At 37.0% G+C, this 21836-nt stretch overlaps 1 protein-coding gene and 1 pseudogene across 1 annotated transcript in view; one reads left to right on the top strand and one right to left on the bottom strand.

Annotated features, from left to right (window-relative positions):
* The window catches only part of LOC139168875 (synaptotagmin-1), a 455513-nt gene that overhangs the window by 281452 nt on the left and 152225 nt on the right, over positions 1 to 21836 (bottom strand). The gene's annotated exons all lie outside the window — the stretch shown is intronic.
* On the top strand, positions 9457 to 12920 carry LOC139168871 (NADH-ubiquinone oxidoreductase chain 5-like; annotated as a pseudogene).

Raw genomic sequence — 21836 nt, 5'->3', positions numbered from 1 at the left:
ATTAATTATCCTATCTTATATTTAAATCCGGGGATTCTCTATTATAAATAGAATTCACTGTAAAAAGTATTTTTATACAATATTAATTAATTTGCCTTTACTAATATTAAATCCGGGGATTCTCTATTTCATAAAGAAATTATCTGTGAAAAAGATTTCACATATTTATTAATTAATTATCCTATCTTATATTTAAATCCGGGGATTCTCTATTATAAATAGAATTCACTGTAAAAAGTATTTTTATACAATATTAATTAATTTGCCTTTACTAATATTAAATCCGGGGATTCTCTATTTCATAAAGAAATTATCTGTGAAAAAGATTTCACATATTTATTAATTAATTATCCTATCTTATATTTAAATCCGGGGATTCTCTATTATAAATAGAATTCACTGTAAAAAGTATTTTTATACAATATTAATTAATTTGCCTTTACTAATATTAAATCCGGAGATTCTCTATTTCATAAAGAAATTATCTGTGAAAAAGATTTCACATATTTATTAATTAATTATCCTATCTTATATTTAAATCCGGAGATTCTCTATTATAAATAGAATTCACTGTAAAAAGTATTTTTATACAATATTAATTAATTTGCCTTTACTAATATTAAATCCGGGGATTCTCTATTAAGGTAGCAAAGCCAGGCCATGCCCAAAGTTTAAAACTTCAACACAGATGTTCAAATCATCTCCTTAATATTTAGAAAGCCAAGACTCGAACTTGGATCTGAAAGCCCAAAACTTTCAATAATACCCCTATACTACTTTCTAGTAAGGTCAGCTAAACAAGCTATCGGGCCCATACCCCGAAAATGCCAAACCGGCCCCTACTAATTAATACACTAACCTGAATTACAGTTACCACAAGTCTCATCATAAGTACATGCCTAATTTCCTCTACAACTCACTGGCTAACAACATGAGTCTGTTTAGAAATCAACACCCTATCAATAATCCCAATCATCTCCAAATCGAACCATCCACGAGGAACCGAAGCCGCAACCAAATATTTCCTCGCCCAAACAACAGCCTCCACAGCCCTCCTATTTGCAACAGTAATAAATGCCCTCGATACCTCAAACTGAGAAATACACCTCCTATCTAAACCAACAACAATTATTATTATCACCCTGACTCTACTAATAAAAATAGCAGCCGCTCCACTACACTTTTGATTACCACAAGTAACACAAGGAACAACAACACTCACATCCTTAACAATTCTTACCTGACAGAAAATTGCCCCCCTTATGATTATATTTATTATTCACAATAAAACCAACCCCACCCTACTACTTATAGTAGCAGCCCTATCTGTAACCACGGGAGGCCTAGGCGGACTAAATCAAACCCAACTACGAAAACTCATAGCCTTTTCATCAATTGCCCATACGGGCTGAATCCTTGCAACTATTTACATTATACCAAGCATCTCTATTACTACATTCATCATCTATTCCATAACTACTACACCAATCTTTATATTAATAAGCGCTTCAACCCTAACAACAATTAAAGATACCGGAACACTATGAATATCATCACCCTACCTAATAACTACCCTATCAATAACCACCTTGTCACTCAGCGGCCTACCCCCATTAACAGGATTCATGCCGAAATGACTCATTCTAAACAAAATAATTTATACCAATATAACAATCGAAGCCACCATTATAGCTATAGCCTCCCTACTTAGCCTATACTTTTATATTCGACTAATCTACACATCAACCCTAACCCTATCTCCACACACCACCCTAATATCATTAAAATGACGCACAACACACAAAAAACACCCAGTAACCACCTCACTACTCACTACCACTTCAACCCTCCTACTTCCCCTATCACCACATATATAGGAACTTAAGTTATACAAACTAGAGACCTTCAAAGTCCCCAAAAAAGACTACTTTAGTTCCTGATAGAGCCTACAGACACACTACATCTCCTGATTGCAACACAGGTATTTTAATTAAACTAAGACTCCCTAGACTAGTGGGCCTCGATCCCACAAAAACTAATTAACAGCTAGTTGTCCTAAACCAACAGACTTTAATCTACACACCCGCCCCCGCCCTATACAGATTTAGAGCTAATGCAGCCAGCTCTTATCTTATAGCACAAAAGTATATTTTGAACAAACACCCTAAATAGTAAAAGATTCTCTTATACATAATTCTACAAATTACTGCCACTAGCTCTATACTACACACTCTTAAACAATACCCAGATATCGAGAGTGGGAGTGTACTCCATCACTATTATTAGGGATTTTCCTACTTTTACTTATATTTTATCAAAAAAGTACTAAGTGTCAAAGTTTTACTTTTATTCTAGCATATTTCGGGATGAATACCCAAATATTCACCCTAGCTAGACAGGGTGACCTAATTTCCCTACAAATAATAAACACATGGACTGTATCTACATCCATCAACGGACTACAGCCTAGCTTCTCCGTTTTTGGGCACCAAGAAAAAAACGGAGAACCCGGGCAGGGGGCGTGGAGGGGGTGTACTCCATCACTATTATTAGGGATTTTCCTACTTTTACTTATATTTTATCAAAAAAGTACTAAGTGTCAAAGTTTTACTTTTATTCTAGCATATTTCGGGATGAATACCCAAATATTCACCCTAGCTAGACAGGGTGACCTAATTTCCCTACAAATAATAAACACATGGACTGTATCTACACCCATCAACGGACTACAGCCTAGCTTCTCCGTTTTTGGGCACCAAGAAAAAACGGAGCAGCGGGGCGGGGAGGGGGTGTACTCCATCACTATTATTAGGGATTTTCCTACTTTTACTTATATTTTATCAAAAAAGTACTAAGTGTCAAAGTTTTACTTTTATTCTAGCATATTTCGGGATGAATACCCAAATATTCACCCTAGCTAGACAGGGTGACCTAATTTCCCTACAAACATAGTAATATTACACCCACCTAAACCCTGGGCAACAGCCTCCTTCAGATTTGCAATCTAATATGATTTTTCACTTCAGGGTTAACAGTAAGGTTATTTCCTATATGTAATTTTACAGATTACCGCTTTAATCAGCCATACTACCAGTGTTTATTTCCCGTTGATTATTCTCAACAAACCACAAAGATATTGGAACCCTATACCTTCTATTTGGAGCCTGATCTGGTCTCATCGGAGCATGCCTAAGCATACTCATACGAATAGAACTAACACAACCAGGCTCGCTCTTTGGAAGCGATCAAATTTTTAACGTGTTAGTTACAGCCCACGCATTTATTATAATCTTTTTCATAGTTATACCCATTATAATTGGGGGCTTCGGAAACTGACTAATCCCACTAATAATTGGAGCCCCAGACATAGCCTTCCCGCGAATAAACAACATAAGCTTCTGACTCTTACCACCAGCACTTATCCTCCTCCTTTCCTCCTCATACGTAGAAGCAGGGGCAGGCACTGGCTGAACAGTATACCCCCCACTCTCAGGAAACCTAGTTCATTCAGGCCCATCAGTAGACTTGGCCATTTTCTCTCTTCATCTGGCAGGAGCCTCCTCTATCCTAGGGGCAATTAACTTTATTACAACATGTATTAACATAAAACCCAAATCAATACCAATATTTAATATCCCCTTATTTGTTTGATCTGTATTAATTACCGCTATTATACTTCTTCTAGCTCTCCCAGTACTAGCAGCAGCAATCACTATACTTCTAACAGACCGTAACATCAACACTTCTTTTTTTGACCCAGCAGGGGGCGGAGACCCAGTACTATTTCAACATTTATTTTGATTCTTTGGCCACCCAGAAGTTTATATTCTTATTTTACCCGGATTCGGAATTATCTCAAGCATTATCACTTTCCACACAGGAAAAAAAAACACATTTGGATATACAAGCATAATCTGAGCAATAATGTCAATTGCAATTTTAGGCTTTGTTGTATGAGCTCACCATATATTTACAGTAGGCCTAGATATTGATAGCCGAGCCTACTTTACAGCAGCAACAATAATTATTGCAATTCCTACAGGAATTAAAGTCTTTGGCTGATTAGCCACCCTGACAGGAGGCCAAATTAAATGAGAAGCCCCAATCTACTGAGCCCTCGGTTTCATTTTTTTATTCACTGTTGGCGGAATAACAGGTATTATTTTAGCAAACTCATCTCTAGATATCGTGCTCCACGACACCTATTATGTTGTAGCACATTTTCACTACGTTTTATCAATAGGGGCGGTATTTGCCATTATAGGAGGACTCACACACTGATTCCCACTATTTACAGGTTTTACACTTAATCAAACGCTAACAAAAACCCAATTCTGAGTGATATTCATTGGAGTAAATATAACATTTTTTCCCCAACATTTCTTAGGCTTATCTGGTATACCACGACGATATTCTGACTTTCCAGATGCTTTTACACTGTGAAATACAATATCATCAATTGGATCTACCATCTCCCTTATTGCTGTACTTATATCCCTATTCATTGTCTGAGAAGCTCTCGCATACAAACGAGAGCTCTTTATACCTCTCGGAAAAAAAACACACATTGAATGATTTTATGGTACCCCGCCGCCTCAACATACCCACGTTGAGCCAACATTCTTATTAAACAACTCGTACGCCCCAATCCGGGACCTAATTTCCCACTTAGAGTGACCCTGACCCGAGAAAAGGCAGATCTAACTGCCATCCATTAATTTCAAATTAACCGCATACTCATGCTCTATCCTCGAGAACCTAGTAAAATCAATTACATGGCCTTGTCATGGCCAAATTACAATCCTGTGGTTCTCAGTGCCATACGCAACCCAACTTACCCTACAAGAAGCCACAGGACCCACAATAGAAGAAGTAATCTTCCTACATGACCATGTATTATTACTCACATGCTTAATATCTATAGTAATTTTAATATTTACTATCACCGCAACCTCAACAGCCCTAACACACAACGACCCAACAGAAGAAGTAGAACAACTAGAAGCAGCTTGAACCGCTGCCCCTATTATAATTTTAATTCTCACAGCCCTACCCTCAGTTCGATCTCTTTATTTAATAGAAGAAGTATTTGACCCTCATCTAACTATTAAAACAACCGGACATCAATGATACTGAAATTATGAATATTCTGATAATACCCAAACATCATTTGACTCTTATATGATTCAAACAGAAAATTTACAAAGCGGGGGCCCGCGCCTTCTCGAAGTAGACCACCGCATGATTATACCTGCAGGCCTGCAGGCCCGCATTATTGTAACCGCAGAAGACGTCCTTCATTCCTGAACAATTCCATCTCTTGGAGTAAAAGTAGACGCAGTCCCAGGACGCCTTAACCAACTTCCCTTAACCACATCACGAGTTGGTGTATTCTTTGGCCAATGTTCAGAAATCTGCGGGGCCAACCACAGTTTTATACCAATCGCAATTGAAGCAATCCCACTACCTAATTTTGAACAATGATTAATTAAATAGTCACGGAGAAGCTTTTATAGCATTAACCTTTTAAGTTAAAGAAGAAACACACTTTCCTCAGTGAATGCCCCAACTGGATACAGTTTATATTTTTCTAATCTTTACATGAACCTGACTTGTTATTTATTTAATAACTCAAAAAATTAAGACCTTCCTGCTAATTTCAAAAAAGAAAGACCAACAAACTAAGCCCAACACACCCAGCCCCCATGAATACAAACCTATTTGAACAATTTAAAAGCCCAGAACTCTTATATATCCCAACTATAATTTTATCTATACTTATCCCACTCCTATTAATACACCACAAACCTAAACTCTTAGGAAACCGAATAACAACCGCCCTTACATGAACTTTAAAATCCACTACAACCAATATAACCACACAACTATCCGAAACAGGACAAAAATGATGTCGTATCCTTATAAGCTTACTTTTTTTTATCCTGATATCCAATATTCTAGGCCTCCTTCCATATACCTTTACACCAACTTCCCAATTATCAATAAACATAACACTAGCTATCCCCATATGAATAGCCACAGTCATCACCGGAATGACCAAAAACCCATCAACCACACTAGCCCACATGCTCCCAGAAGGATCCCCAACCCCTCTAATCCCATTCATAATTATAATTGAAACTGTTAGCCTCATTATACGACCCCTAGCACTAGGAGTCCGACTCACAGCTAACATTACAGCAGGTCACCTACTTATAACAATAATTAGCTCAACCGCACTTAACTTTTCTTTCTCCTATGTTTCTCTAAGCTTCCTCATATGAGCTCTACTTTTTTTATTAACTATCCTTGAATTAGCAGTAGCCTGCATCCAGGCCTATGTTTTTGTATTATTAATTATTTTGTACTTACAAGAAAACACATAATGACCCACCAACTTCACCAATATCACCTAATGGACCCTAGTCCATGACCTCTAACTGGAGCCATAGGCTCCATACTTATAGCCTCTGGACTAGCCATCTGATTTCACACAAACTCCTCCTCCATCCTTAAACTAGGACTTCTAACTACTATACTTACAATAATTCAATGATGACGAGATGTTGTCCGAGAAAGCACGTATCAAGGACATCACACAAAAGGAGTACAAAAAAATATACGCTATGGTATAATCTTGTTTATTACATCAGAAATTTTCTTCTTCCTAGGATTCTTCTGAGCCCTATACCACGTAAGTTTAATTCCAACACCAGAGTTAGGTTCAGAATGACCTCCTACAGGGGTGGTCCCCCTTAACCCCATAGACGTCCCACTCTTAAACACAGCAGTATTACTCTCATCCGGAGCAACAATTACATGATCCCACCACTCCCTAACAAAGGGAAATAAAAAAGAAGCAACCCTAGCCCTCATTATCACAGTTGTCCTAGGAGGTTACTTTACAGCCCTCCAAGCAACCGAATATATAGAAACCCCATTTACCATTTCAGATAGTGTTTACGGCTCACTTTTCTTCGTAACTACAGGATTTCACGGACTTCACGTAATTATTGGCACCTCTTTTCTAATGGTCTGCCTACTACGTCTAACCCATCATCACCTTACAACCACCCACCACTTTGGTTATGAAGCCGCAATCTGATATTGACACTTCGTAGATGTTGTTTGACTATTCCTCTATGTCTCAGTATACTGATGAGGATCCTATTTCTTTAGTATACCAGTATTAATGCCTTCCAAGCATTAGGCCCCACAAGGGAAGAAATAATTAACTTTATAATCTTTATTACTCTCTCTCTTCTAACAACTGTCCTATTATACTTCATTAACACGTACACCACCTCCAAACCAGACACTAATAAACTCTCACCCTATGAATGCGGCTTTGACCCAACAGACAACGCACGCACACCAATTTCTATCCAATTCTTCTTAGTCGCTATCTTGTTTATCCTCTTTGACCTAGAAATTGTACTCCTCCTCCCTGTCGTATGAAGCATAAACACCAACCCCCCCTACACCACTTTTACCCTAATCATTACCCTCATCACCATTCTCACACTAGGCCTACTATATGAATGACTACAAGGAGGCCTAGAATGAGTAGAATATTTAAGGTAGTCTAATCAGACACCCGATTTCGACTCGGGAAATCTTAATCATTAAGCCTTAAAAATGGAAACAGCCAAAACTATACTATTTATAGCCTTTACAATTACTATCACAAGCCTTTCCATACAACACAAACACCTTATACTTGCCCTCATATGCTTAGAAACAATAATGCTTATTGTATTTTCTATGTTAGTAATATTTACCTCAACTTCAACAACCACAACACAAACCCCCATATCAATTGTAATACTATCTTTATCTGTGTGTGGAGCCGCCGTTGGCCTCAGCCTAGTAGTTGCAATCACACGCACTCACGGAAATGACTTCCTAAAAAATCTAAGTCTACTATAATGCTTAAAATTTTATACATAACCTCTATATTAATTCCTACTATCTTTACTATTAAACCAAAAATACTCTACACAACATCAATTTCCTACACATTCTTACTCGCCACACTAAGCTTAAATTTACTAGAACCAACCTCCAATAACCATCTTTTTCTTGACTCAAGCTCAACCCCTTTATTCGTACTATCTTTCTGACTCCTACCAATTACAGTAATAGCAGGCCAACATGCAATAACCAAAGAGCCAACTCAACGACAACGAACATACCTAATAACAATCGTACTTCTTCAAGTATTTATTGCAGCAACATTTACAGCCTACAACCTCACACTAATATACATTATATTTGAAGCCACTCTCATTCCAACCCTTATTATTATTACCCGATGAGGACAACAAGCAGAACGACTCACTGCAGGAACCTACTTTATACTTTATACCTTAACAACCTCAATACCACTTCTTATAGCAATCATTTTCCTCAACAACTCCTCCAACACCCCAACACTGTTTATCCAAACAGCACAAACCCCATGGCAGCTAAGCGAGCTATTATGAATAGCCTGCTTAGCTGCCTTTTTAGCGAAAATACCAATCTACGGATTACACCTATGATTACCAAAAGCACATGTTGAAGCCCCCATTGTGGGCTCCATAGTACTAGCCGCAATTTTGCTAAAACTTGGAGGATATGGAATTATACGCTTAACACAAATCCTTCCCGTAATAAAAACTGATATATTTTTACCATTTATCGTGCTAGCTCTGTGAGGGGCCACCCTAGCAAACCTGACCTGTCTACAACAAACAGACCTTAAATCCTTAATCGCATATTCATCAATTAGCCACATAGGCCTAGTAATTGCAGCAATCGCTATTCAAACACAATGAAGCCTAGCCGGAGCTATAGCCCTCATAATTGCCCACGGTTTTACTTCCTCAGCACTATTTTGCTTAGCAAACATCACCTATGAACGAACTAAAACCCGAATTATAAACCTTACACGAGGGTTTCATAACCTCCTACCAATAATCACAATATGATGACTTTTAATTAACCTAATAAATATTGCAACCCCACCCAGTCTAAATTTTACAGGAGAACTGCTTATTGCATCCTCCCTGTTCTATTGATGCCCCATTACAATAACTATATTTGGAATATCCATACTAATTACAGCACTATATTCCCTTCACATATTTTTATCTACACAAATAGGCACACCCCTTACTAATTCTAAAATCGCACAAACACACTCACGAGAACACCTCCTCATAACCCTCCACACACTACCACTAATATTAGTCTCTATAAAACCTGAACTTATATTTAGGTGCGCGTAATTTAAATAAAATGTCATGCTGTGACCATGATAATAGGAGTCTCTCCTCACACACCACGAGGGTGTCATAAGATCTGCTAACTCTTTTACCTGGAACTAAACTCCAGCCCCCTCTACCAAAGGATAGTAGTATTCCACTGGTCTTAGGCACCAAAACCCTTGGTGCAAATCCAAGTGGTAGAATAATGGACCTTATCTCCCCAACAATTATACTTACTACTTTCTTATCCCTAATTGCACTAATCATACAACCACAAACAATACAAAATATAAAGAAAAACCTTATATTATTATTTTTTCTAAACTTAGTCCCTATTAACCCCCTCCTTAACAATAAAGAACTTACAATATCATTCCCACCACTAATTAATGTAATGACAGAAAACATTAACATCTCTGTTACATTAGACACCCTATCACTTATATTCTTTCCCATCGCCCTATTCATTACATGATCTATCACAGAATTTTCTATTTGGTATATATCATCAGACCCCCTCAACAATAAATTTACCAAGTACCTACTAATCTTTTTAATTACTATATTAACTATTATTTCAGCAAATAATCTATACCAACTTTTCATCGGGTGAGAAGGCGTAGGAATTATATCTTTTCTCCTAATTGGATGATGATCTGGTCGCCCAGACGCCAACACAGCCGCACTCCAAGCTATTGCCTACAATCGCATCGGAGACATTGGCCTTATTTTAACAACCCTATGACTAATAACTTCATCATCTATTAACTTACAAGAACTTATCTTTCAACACGAAATAATATACACCATTCCAACAATAGGCCTATTAGCTGCAGCCATGGGAAAATCCGCACAATTTGGCCTACACCCCTGACTTCCTTCCGCTATAGAAGGCCCAACCCCTGTATCAGCCCTACTACACTCCAGCACTATAGTCGTAGCAGGAGTTTTTTTACTCATCCGACTTTACCCAACATATTGCAACAACAAAACCATAACTACAATCTGCCTTCTAGTAGGATCTATAACAACTATATTTGCTGCAACCGCAGCAACAACCCACTACGACATTAAAAAGATTATCGCACTATCAACCACAAGCCAACTAGGCTTAATAATAACCATAATCGGCCTCAATCAACCAACACTAGCTTTTCTCCACATAGCTACTCACTCTTTTTTTAAAGCCTTATTATTCCTATGCTCAGGATCATTTACTCATAACCTGAATAACGAACAAGATATCCGAATGATAGGAGGCCTAACAAAAACAACCCCTATAACCTCATCATTTATTACAATCGCTAGCTTCTCCCTTATAGGCATACCCTTTCTAACCGGCTTTTACTCAAAAGACACCATCATTGAAACAATAATAAATTCTTATACCAACTCATGAGCCATAACAATGATCTTCATCGCCACCATTATTTCTGCCGTCTACAGTACACAACTTATTTTATATTTACTCTCCAAATTCCCACGAACAAACCACACCACTAACAAAGAAACAACAAACATCATCACCCCCCTTCTACGTCTAACCGCTGCTTCAACCTTAATAGGTACTCTAGCAAAAACCCTAACTCTACAAACCACAACACTAATTACTATACCAACCATAATTAAACTCACAGCACTAATTGCTACACTTACAGGAGCCTCTCTATCAATAGACATACTCAACACCACCCTCCATTCTAAACCAAAAAAAACAATTACATCCAACCACTTCTTCAACCAGCTAGCTTTCTTCAATATCCCCCACCGAATACTAACCATACAAAGTATAAAACTTAGCCAACAAAAATCCAATGAGCTTATTGATCTATGAACGCTCGAAATACTAGGACCTAAAGGCCTATCAAACTCAATCACCCCGACCATCCACCTCTCAACACAACAAAAAAATATAATCAAAAACTTCCTCCCAATCTTTACCTTCACCATAATTTCCTCTATCCTTCTTCTCTAAAAGAACGCAGACCCCCCTTACAAGATCAACCAATTACTACCAAAATAGAAAACAACACCACAAACAAACCCCAAGAACAAACCACCAAACCCACACCACCCTTAAAATAAAAAACACAAGCACCATTTACCTCTAAACACAACATCTCCTCTCAAACCGTATTAACTATTAACGCATCTAAGACCCAAACACCAACTCACCAAAAACCCAAAATAGCTAAGACCAAAACAAAAATAGCAAAAAACTTAGCCAACCACCCCCGTAGCATATCCACCTTATCCTTCTCTACACTCACACAATAACTAAAAATCACAACCAGACCCCCTAAATAAATAATATAAACTACAAAAGCCATAAAAGTACGACCAAAAACAACCATAAAAAGACAACAAAAAAATGAGACCCCTATAAGAATAATCACCCCTTGATAAGGAACAAAAATATAACCTAACACAGACACACTAAAAACTACAAATATTATTGACATATACACCAAATAATTTATTAAAACCATAATTTTTGCTCTATTAGAGACCTGCGGTACGAAAAACCACTGTTGTAATCAACTACAAAAATCATGCTCAACCAACACACACTTCTACTATTTAATCTTCTCCCAGTAGGAATAAATATCTCTACTTGATGAAATTTTGGCTCAATACTATTAGCCTGCTTAATTTTACAAACTTTAACGGGTTTCCTCCTAGCAATCCATTACACAGCTAACATCAACCTAGCCTTCTCATCTGTCATTCACATTATACGAGACACCCCCCACGGATGAATCTTACAAAACCTCCATGCCATCGGAGCTTCTATATTCTTTATCTGTATCTACATCCACATCGGCCGCGGCCTCTACTACAGTTCCTACCTAAACAAATCAGTATGACTATCAGGTGTTAGCCTACTTATTACTCTAATAGCAACTGCTTTCTTCGGATACGTTCTTCCCTGAGGACAAATATCCTTCTGAGCAGCAACAGTAATTACCAATCTCCTGACAGCCGTACCTTATATTGGCACCTCTCTAACAACTTGACTATGAGGAGGATTCTCAATCAATGACCCTACACTAACACGATTCTTCGCACTTCACTTTATCCTCCCATTCATCATTATATCTTTATCCTCCATCCACATTATTCTTCTTCACGACGAAGGCTCAGGCAACCCACTCGGAACCAACTCAGACACAGACAAAATCCCATTTCACCCCTACCACTCATACAAAGACACCCTAATATTATCTATCCTTATCTCCCTCATACTCATCACTATTTCCCTCGCCCCCAACATCTTTAACGACCCAGATAACTTCTCAAAAGCCAATCCAATAGTTACACCCCAACATATTAAACCAGAATGATACTTTCTATTTGCATACGGAATTCTACGATCAGTCCCAAATAAGCTAGGCGGGACTTTAGCACTAATCTTATCAGTCTCCATCCTAATCTCAATACCATTTACCCACACCTCTTACATTCGATCAATGACCTTTCGCCCATTTGGACAACTCCTATTCTGAACCCTAATTACTACCTTCATTACAATTACATGAGCAGCCACTAAACCAGTAGAACCCCCATTTATACTAATTAGCCAAATAACCTCTCTACTCTACTTCCTATTCTTCATTATAAACCCCATTCTAGGTTGACTAGAAAATAAACTCTCTATACCACCCACATGCCCTGGTAGCTTAACTCACAAAGCATTGTTCTTGTAAACCAAAGACGGGCCCTTCCCCCAGAGCATCAAAGAGGGACTTCCATCTCTAGCCCCCAAAGCTAACATTTTATCTTAAACTACTCTTTGATTGCCCCCTCCGGGGGTGTATCCCCAACCATATGCCCCCTCCGGGGGTGTATCCCCAACCATATGCCCCCTCCGGGGGTGTATCCCCAACCATATGCCCCCTCCGGGGGTGTATCCCCAACCATATGCCCCCTCCGGGGGTGTATCCCCAACCATATGCCCCCTCCGGGGGTGTATCCCCAACCATATGCCCCCTCCGGGGGTGTATCCCCGACCATATGCCCCCTCCGGGGGTGTATCCCCGACCATATGCCCCCTCCGGGGGTGTATCCCCAACCATATGCCCCCTCCGGGGGTGTATCCCCAACCATATGCCCCCTCCGGGGGTGTATCCCCGACCATATGCCCCCTCCGGGGGTGTATCCCCGACCATATGCCCCCTCCGGGGGTGTATCCCCGACCATATGCCCCCTCCGGGGGTGTATCCCGGCCCATAGATTAATGTATCTCTTATACATTAGTCTTACTTTGCTATGTATAATCCACATAAGTGATTTGCCCCATGCATATAAGCCAGTATTGTATAATAATGATTAGTACGATATGTTAGTATGTATAATCCACATTAACGATTTGCCCCACGCATATAAGCCAGTATTTTATATTAATGATTATTAAGACATATTGGTTTAATAGCACACTCCTTATCCACCTCATATTCTGGGTCGTTCCATGCACGGTACGTCTGGGGACGTGACTCGTTATTCATAATTACTCACGAATATCCTGTTCCAACTGGTATCCCATGATCTAGTCCAGCCCGAGAAATCCTCTATCCTTCAGCGTAAAGCATGGCAGTCCCGCTTTTCACGTCCATGTATTGTAACTCCTCCCACAGTGCCTTTTACGAGACCACTGGTTACTCTTTCAGGTTCATTTCGATGGCCCGGAACCATCCCTCATTCCCAGCTTTTTACGACGCCTTCATCGCACCCTCTATATTGGTACATACACCCTCATGTTTAGATCACGCATGCTCGATCCACCCCTGGTAATTTTTATTTTTTAACGGCTTTCTTCAACCCCCCCTTGCCCGCGGCTTCCTCTCGGACGTGTACAACTCCAGTTCATCTTGAGCATACCCACGTTCCAGTGCTTATTGGACATATTATTAATCTGGCATATTCCCCCATATATTACAATCTTTCCATGGTTTTTAGACATACTTTTCTTATTCCTACTACTCTCCAGCCATTCTCTACAAATTTTTATTGGATATTTTCCCACAAAACACTTTTTTGCAGCCTGATTTTTTAAAAATCATATCGTATTTTGAAAGACAAATTAATCAATAAAATCCAACAAACCCGTTTTCTTATAATAAAGCACCATTACATCTTGCATATGAACCCCTTTGTACTTTCAAAGGCACAACCCCTACATATCTGTGAAAAAGATTTCACATATTTATTAATTAATTATCCTATCTTATATTTAAATCCGGAGATTCTCTATTATAAATAGAATTCACTGTAAAAAGTATTTTTATACAATATTAATTAATTTGCCTTTACTAATATTAAATCCGGGGATTCTCTATTTCATAAAGAAATTATCTGTGAAAAAGATTTCACATATTTATTAATTAATTATCCTATCTTATATTTAAATCCGGAGATTCTCTATTATAAATAGAATTCACTGTAAAAAGTATTTTTATACAATATTAATTAATTTGCCTTTACTAATATTAAATCCGGGGATTCTCTATTTCATAAAGAAATTATCTGTGAAAAAGATTTCACATATTTATTAATTAATTATCCTATCTTATATTTAAATCCGGAGATTCTCTATTATAAATAGAATTCACTGTAAAAAGTATTTTTATACAATATTAATTAATTTGCCTTTACTAATATTAAATCCGGGGATTCTCTATTTCATAAAGAAATTATCTGTGAAAAAGATTTCACATATTTATTAATTAATTATCCTATCTTATATTTAAATCCGGAGATTCTCTATTATAAATAGAATTCACTGTAAAAAGTATTTTTATACAATATTAATTAATTTGCCTTTACTAATATTAAATCCGGGGATTCTCTATTTCATAAAGAAATTATCTGTGAAAAAGATTTCACATATTTATTAATTAATTATCCTATCTTATATTTAAATCCGGAGATTCTCTATTATAAATAGAATTCACTGTAAAAAGTATTTTTATACAATATTAATTAATTTGCCTTTACTAATATTAAATCCGGGGATTCTCTATTTCATAAAGAAATTATCTGTGAAAAAGATTTCACATATTTATTAATTAATTATCCTATCTTATATTTAAATCCGGGGATTCTCTATTATAAATAGAATTCACTGTAAAAAGTATTTTTATACAATATTAATTAATTTGCCTTTACTAATTTTAAATCCGGGGATTCTCTATTTCATAAAGAAATTATCTGTGAAAAAGATTTCACATATTTATTAATTAATTATCCTATCTTATATTTAAATCCGGGGATTCTCTATTATAAATAGAATTCACTGTAAAAAGTATTTTTATACAATATTAATTAATTTGCCTTTACTAATATTAAATCCGGGGATTCTCTATTTCATAAAGAAATTATCTGTGAAAAAGATTTCACATATTTATTAATTAATTATCCTATCTTATATTTAAATCCGGAGATTCTCTATTATAAATAGAATTCACTGTAAAAAGTATTTTTATACAATATTAATTAATTTGCCTTTACTAATATTAAATCCGGGGATTCTCTATTTCATAAAGAAATTATCTGTGAAAAAGATTTCACATATTTATTAATTAATTATCCTATCTTATATTTAAATCCGGGGATTCTCTATTATAAATAGAATTCACTGTAAAAAGTATTTTTATACAATATTAATTAATTTGCCTTTACTAATATTAAATCCGGAGATTCTCTATTATAAATAGAATTCACTGTAAAAAGTATTTTTATACAATATTAATTAATTTGCCTTTACTAATATTAAATCCGGAGATTCTCTATTATAAATAGAATTCACTGTAAAAAGTATTTTTATACAATATTAATTAATTTGCCTTTACTAATATTAAATCCGGGGATTCTCTATTTCATAAAGAAATTATCTGTGAAAAAGATTTCACATATTTATTAATTAATTATCCTATCTTATATTTAAATCCGGGGATTCTCTATTTCATAAAGAAATTATCTGTGAAAAAGATTTCACATATTTATTAATTAATTATCCTATCTTATATTTAAATCCGGGGATTCTCTATTATAAATAGAATTCACTGTAAAAAGTATTTTTATACAATATTAATTAATTTGCCTTTACTAATATTAAATCCGGGGATTCTCTATTTCATAAAGAAATTATCTGTGAAAAAGATTTCACATATTTATTAATTAATTATCCTATCTTATATTTAAATCCGGGGATTCTCTATTTCATAAAGAAATCATCTGTGAAAAAGATTTCACATATTTATTAATTAATTATCCTATCTTATATTTAAATCCGGGGATTCTCTATTATAAATAGAATTCACTGTAAAAAGTATTTTTATACAATATTAATTAATTTGCCTTTACTAATATTAAATCCGGGGATTCTCTATTTCATAAAGAAATTATCTGTGAAAAAGATTTCACATATTTATTAATTAATTATCCTATCTTATATTTAAATCCGGAGATTCTTTATATGTTATCATAGCTTATTACTAAAGCATAGCACTGAAAATGCTAAGATGGGTTTTACCTGATTAACACAAGGTCTTGGTTTTGAACCTCTAATTACCTTCACCCTTTAATTATACATGCAAGCCTCCCCACAACAGTGAATCAACCCACTAACATCTAGTACGAAAGGTATCAGGCAACCGCCTAAAACACCCAGCAATAAGCCACACCCACACGGGCATACCCGCAGCAGTAATTAATATTAAGCCATAAGCCTAAGCTTGACCTAGAAAAAGAGTTTTAGGGTCGGTTAATCTCGTGCCAGCGACCGCGGTTATACGATAGACCCAAGATAATTACACCGGCGTAAAGTATGACTAAATGACAGTAACACTATTAAGAAAGAAACCCCCCCCAGCCGTAAAAAGCCACAGGCCATATGAACCAGACCCTTAATAACTCAAACCTCACCAACTCATGAAAGCCACGACACAAACTAAGATTAGATACCTTACTATGCCCGGCCATAACACGACAATTAAACAACAATTTGTTCGCCAAATAACTACGAGTACAAACTTAAAATTTAAAAGACTTGACGGTACCCCATATCAACCTAGAGGAGCCTGTCCAATAAGCCGATACCCCACGATCAACCCAACACACTCTAGCCCTACAGTCTATATACCGCCGTCGCCAGTTCACCTTGCAAAAGAAACAAAGTGAGCACAATAGACCATATCTAACACGACAGGTCGAGGTGTAACTAATGAGTATGTAAAGATGGGCTACATTTTCTAAAACAGAAAATCACGGATAAACCATGAAACTAAAAACTGAAGGAGGATTTAGCAGTATGCTAAGAATAGAACACTAAACAGAAATTAACGCAATGAGGTGCGTACACACCGCCCGTCATCCCTGCCAACAATACTTCTTTCCTACATTAAACCTTACACTTTACTCAAGCAGGGCAAGTCGTAACACGGTAAGCGTACTGGAAAGTGCGCTTAGAAACAAAAAGTAGCTTATAAAAAGCATTCGACCTACACTCGAACGACATTATCAATATAATCTTTTTGAGCCACACAACTCTCTTACACAAATATCCTATAATATATCAAACAAAACATTTGACCCACTCAGTAGATGCGATCGAACAGTAAACCAATATAAGTACCGCAAGGAAAATAAAACAAGCAATAAACAGCAAAGACAAAACCTTGTACCTTTTGTATCATGGTTTAGCAAGTTAAAGGTAGACAAGAAGAACTGAAGCCTACCCACCCCGAAACCAGGTGAGCTACTTTAAAGTAGCCCAACTAGAGCCAACCCATCCCTGTAGCAAAAGGGTGGGACAACTTAAAAGTAGAAGTGAAAAGCCCATCGAACCCGGAGATAGCTGGCTACCTAACAAAAAGATTTTAGTCTTACTTTAGACCTATAAACCAAATACTAGTCCTCTAAAGAAACTCAATAGGGGTACAGCTCTATTGAAACAGGATACAACCTGAATTTGAGAGAAATCTATTCATCCTCACCCGTAGGCCTTTAAGCAGCCATCTAAAAAAATATCGTTAAAGAATTTTTTACCCAATTCAACAACCCAATGAAAACTCCAAAATAACTAAAGGTGAGCTCATACTTATGAACACCATTATGCTAAAACTAATAATAAGATACCCTCTCTATAACGCACCCATCCACTAGAAACGGACCCCCCACTAGTCATTAACAGACCACAATAGGTAAACCATTAACTAATTCTCACTTACCCCATTACTGTGACACCAACACAGGAGCGTTAAAAAGAAAGATTAAACACTATAAAAGGAACTCGGCAACCTAAACCCCAACTGTTTAACAAAAACATAACCTTTAGCCCTATTAACAGTATTAAAGGCAACGCCTGCCCAGTGAATAATTAAACGGCCGCGGTACTCTAACCGTGCAAAGGTAGCATAATCATTTGTCCACTAATTATGGACTAGTATGAAAGGCAAAATGAGGGTTCAACTGTCTCTTATAGTGAGTCAATTAAACTGATCTCCCAGTAAAAAAGCTGGAATAAACACACAAGACCAGAAGACCCTGTGAAGCTTAAACTAAACTATTAAACCACATAATAATTACTTTCGGTTGGGGCGACCTCGGAAAAAAAAGAACTTCCAAATTAGTGACATCAATCACCCCATAGGCCAACAAGCCACATACGACCCAGTACACCTGATAATTGAACCAAGTTACTCCAGGGATAACAGCGCCATCTTCTTCAAGAGTCCATATCAAAAAGAAGGTTTACGACCTCGATGTTGGATCAGGACATCCCAATGGTGTAGCCGCTATTAAAGGTTCGTTTGTTCAACGATTAACAGTCCTACGTGATCTGAGTTCAGACCGGAGCAATCCAGGTCGGTTTCTATCTATGTTTAACCACTCCGCCCAGTACGAAAGGACCGACGAAGCGGAGCCAATACTAAAGATACGCTCTTAACTACAAACCAAATACTACCTCCCCATTTTTAAACCAAGATAAGGTTAATTAAGATAAACCTCTTAATAATTTACTCAATCTTTCTTAACACCATAAACACCCTTCTCTACATTCTCCCTATCCTAATTGCTGTCGCATTCCTCACCCTCTTAGAGCGAAAATTAATAGGATACATACAACACCGCAAAGGCCCAAACATCGTAGGCCCAGAAGGCCTCCTCCAACCAATCGCAGACGGACTAAAACTAATTATTAAAGAATCAACCAAACCCTCCATATCATCACCCATCCTATTTATACTTTCACCCATCCTAGCACTCACACTAGCCCTAATCACCTGAATACCTATACCAATACCAACCCCATTAATTAACATAAACTTAGGCCTTATATTTATTATAGCCATATCGGGCATATTCACCTACATCATCCTATGATCCGGATGGTCTTCAAACTCAAAATACCCACTACTAGGCTCTATACGAGCTGTAGCACAAATTATTTCCTATGAAGTAACACTCGGCCTAATTATCATCTCAATAGCCACCCACTCTGGTGGATACTCACTCCTCTCTTTCACAGAGACGCAAGAAAAACTATGATTATTCCTATCCTCCTGACCACTAGCTATAATATGATTCACATCCACACTAGCAGAAACCAACCGCTCACCCTTTGACCTAACAGAAGGAGAATCTGAACTAGTTTCAGGATTCAACGTAGAATTCTCAGCAAGCCCATTCGCACTACTATTCCTAGCAGAATATACCAACATCCTATTAATAAACACCCTATCAACAATGATATTCTTCAACCCAGGCACAAACTTCTCACCACTATTTACAACAAATTTACTAGTAAAAACAACTCTCCTCACAACTATATTCCTATGAACCCGCGCCTCATACCCCCGATTCCGATATGACCAACTCATACACCTCCTATGAAAACAATTTCTCCCACTAACCCTAGCAATATGCTTACTAAACTGCTCTTCTCCTACAGCACTATTTGGTGTTCCACCACAATAGAAGCGTGCCTGAGAAAGGACTACTTTGATAGAGTAGACACGGAACTAAATATTCCCGCTTCTCATATGCCCCCTCCGGGGGTGTATCCCCGACCATATGCCCCCTCCGGGGGTGTATCCCGGCCCATAGATTAATGTATCTCTTATACATTAGTCTTACTTTGCTATGTATAATCCACATAAGTGATTTGCCCCATGCATATAAGCCAGTATTGTATAATAATGATTAGTACGATATGTTAGTATGTATAATCCACATTAACGATTTGCCCCACGCATATAAGCCAGTATTTTATATTAATGATTATTAAGACATATTGGTTTAATAGCACACTCCTTATCCACCTCATATTCTGGGTCGTTCCATGCACGGTACGTCTGGGGACGTGACTCGTTATTCATAATTACTCACGAATATCCTGTTCCAACTGGTATCCCATGATCTAGTCCAGCCCGAGAAATCCTCTATCCTTCAGCGTAAAGCATGGCAGTCCCGCTTTTCACGTCCATGTATTGTAACTCCTCCCACAGTGCCTTTTACGAGACCACTGGTTACTCTTTCAGGTTCATTTCGATGGCCCGGAACCATCCCTCATTCCCAGCTTTTTACGACGCCTTCATCGCACCCTCTATATTGGTACATACACCCTCATGTTTAGATCACGCATGCTCGATCCACCCCTGGTAATTTTTATTTTTTAACGGCTTTCTTCAACCCCCCCTTGCCCGCGGCTTCCTCTCGGACGTGTACAACTCCAGTTCATCTTGAGCATACCCACGTTCCAGTGCTTATTGGACATATTATTAATCTGGCATATTCCCCCATATATTACAATCTTTCCATGGTTTTTAGACATACTTTTCTTATTCCTACTACTCTCCAGCCATTCTCTACAAATTTTTATTGGATATTTTCCCACAAAACACTTTTTTGCAGCCTGATTTTTTAAAAATCATATCGTATTTTGAAAGACAAATTAATCAATAAAATCCAACAAACCCGTTTTCTTATAATAAAGCACCATTACATCTTGCATATGAACCCCTTTGTACTTTCAAAGGCACAACCCCTACATATCTGTGAAAAAGATTTCACATATTTATTAATTAATTATCCTATCTTATATTTAAATCCGAGGATTCTCTATTATAAATAGAATTCACTGTAAAAAGTATTTTTATACAATATTAATTAATTTGCCTTTACTAATATTAAATCCGGGGATTCTCTATTTCATAAAGAAATATCTGTGAAAAAGATTTCACATATTTATTAATTAATTATCCTATCTTATATTTAAATCCGGAGATTCTCTATTATAAATAGAATTCACTGTAAAAAGTATTTTTATACAATATTAATTAATTTGCCTTTACTAATATTAAATCCGGGGATTCTCTATTTCATAAAGAAATTATCTGTGAAAAAGATTTCACATATTTATTAATTAATTATCCTATCTTATATTTAAATCCGGAGATTCTCTATTATAAGTAGAATTCACTGTAAAAAGTATTTTTATACAATATTAATTAATTTGCCTTTACTAATATTTAAATCCGGGGATTCTCTATTTCATAAAGAAATCATCTGTGAAAAAGATTTCAC

The sequence above is a fragment of the Erythrolamprus reginae genome, chromosome 6 (assembly GCF_031021105.1).
Source record: "Erythrolamprus reginae isolate rEryReg1 chromosome 6, rEryReg1.hap1, whole genome shotgun sequence".
NCBI lineage: Eukaryota > Metazoa > Chordata > Lepidosauria > Squamata > Dipsadidae > Erythrolamprus > Erythrolamprus reginae.
Note: the sequence above shows the minus strand (reverse complement) of the source record. Positions and strands in the feature narration are given on the sequence as shown.